The sequence below is a fragment of the Pan paniscus genome, chromosome 14 (assembly GCF_029289425.2).
Source record: "Pan paniscus chromosome 14, NHGRI_mPanPan1-v2.0_pri, whole genome shotgun sequence".
Classification (NCBI taxonomy): domain Eukaryota; kingdom Metazoa; phylum Chordata; class Mammalia; order Primates; family Hominidae; genus Pan; species Pan paniscus.
Window position 1 is genome coordinate 50187333 of NC_073263.2, and position 2203 is coordinate 50189535.

Consider the following 2203-nt stretch of genomic DNA (forward strand, 5'->3'; position numbering starts at 1 on the left):
CTAGTCTATAACTATAAAAAAATTCTCACTGGGATTTTGATAGAAACTGCATTAAATCTATAAATCTGTACGGGGAAAACTGACATCTTTATTATGTTGAGTCTTCCAATCTGTGAATATGTAAGTCTTTCCATTTATTTAGAGCTTCTTTGATTTCTTTCATCAGCATTTTGTAGTTTTCAGTATACAAATCTTGTACATGTTTTACTTGAAAAATCGAATAAAGTAATTTTAAGTCATTGATATAGGTGATAAGTATAGAGATATATCTGTAACTTTTTAAATGGGACCAGGTACAAAAAACAAATGATTTGAAATGGATCTAGGTACCGAAAGCAATGCTGCACATTTTATCTTTCCCCCTGCCCCAGGGCAACAAGAAGGGAAACAAGTGAGAGCTGCCAAGGGTGAGGTTTGACAGCACAGGGCTCTGGGCAGCCAGATACTCCACAGAGAAGGGAGCCCAGAAGGGGGTGAAGGGTCTGTGAAAGGGATGTAGGGGGGATATCCCAGATGGTCTTCCCCTACTTCATAGTATTGCCAAGGAACACCCAGGGCCAGTAACAGCTCAGGGGAGGAATAGAGGCTTGTGATCTCCTAAGCAAGAAACCCACAAATCCTTTAACCAAAAAGACCCTATATGAGATCCCAGTTTCCCACTCAACTATGGAAAGGTGATGCACATAAATTTAAAATTATCCAACAACTAGAAAGAAATTCAATCATAGAAAGTGTGCTCATCCCAATCTGTTCAGCTATCACACCCACTGTGTTAATATGTTCTTCTTAACCATCTCAGAGTACTTCTCCTTGCTGCCAGAAAATCATGATGGTGAACAAAGACAAAGAGAGAATTTGATTATTTACCATTTTTCCAACTGTAAAGTCAGTAGGGCATGTCTCCCAGTTAAATATATTGTGGTCCCTTCCATGGGGCATTGAGCCACAGGAGCCAGTATCAGCAAAGGTCATTTTATGTCTTGTAATGTTTGCGAAGATAAAACTGAACTCAAATAGTAAGAATTTTTGTTTTAAGTTCTCACCTTTCCCATGATGCAACAGAGACATCTATGTCAGAATTCAGAAAAACAAAGATGAAAATGTAATATCCATGAAGAATAAGACAAATCAAATTATATTATACCTGAAAGAAACAGAATTTTGTTTTTAAGGCAAACAAGATCCAGCAGATATAATTTTTGGCTCTTTTGCCACAAACAAATCACTAAGAAGCAATAGCATTTTATTATTGCACAAAACAATTCCTGAAGAGAAGAAAATGATGAGTGGGCATTGTCATGTCAGGCTTTTGTTCAGGCTTAAGGAATATATTAAGAAACACCAAGGCAAACATCTATCCAAACCTCATTCAAATAGATGGAGCAGACTCCAAGACTAAAAAGTATAAAATAGCACGCAATAGAACATTGGTCTCCATAAGCATACATTACAAATTTTAATGGAAAGTTATTGAAAATAAATTTACTATACCTATTACTTGAGCCTACTCGAGAGAATTCAGAACTAATATTAGAGGAAGAAATGGGCACAGCAGCCAGAACATTCCACAGCTGGGCTTTTGGAATGAGGCAGTAGGAAAAAGCTGTGATTTTGTTGAGTAAAAGGAATGAGCTGGGATCTGGTGTATCCAGAGTCTTTCCTACTCCATATGGGCTTTCTCAAGTCTTGGGGAAGTCACTGTGAAGAAATGCCACTTCCCAAATGAACATTGTGAATGTCTTGGCAATTCATTTCTGAAGCAAATCTTATCTAAATAAGACATGGGAGAAATGAATGGTGATTTGATCATGGTTGGGGGGACCACAGGAAGTGGTCTGCAAAGAGAACAGCTGCTGACCAAAGAAAGCAAATGCTCGATAGTACTTGGTCTGGGCCAGTCACAGGTCTCAGTGCTGTACAGGTGCCAACTCATTAACCCTGAGGACAATCCCATGAACTAATTATTATCATGATGCCGTTTTATACATGAAGAGAATGAGGCACAAGGAGGTGAGATAAATTATCTAATATTATTCAGATTAGCCAGTGGTAGGACTGGAGTCCAGGTTCTTACTTTTTTTTTTTTTTTTTTTGAGATGGAGTCTAGCTCAGTTGCCAGGCTGGAGTGCAGTGGTGCAATCTCGTCTCACTGCAAGCTCCGCCTCCCGGGTTCAAGCAATTCTCCTTCCTCAGCCTCCTGAGT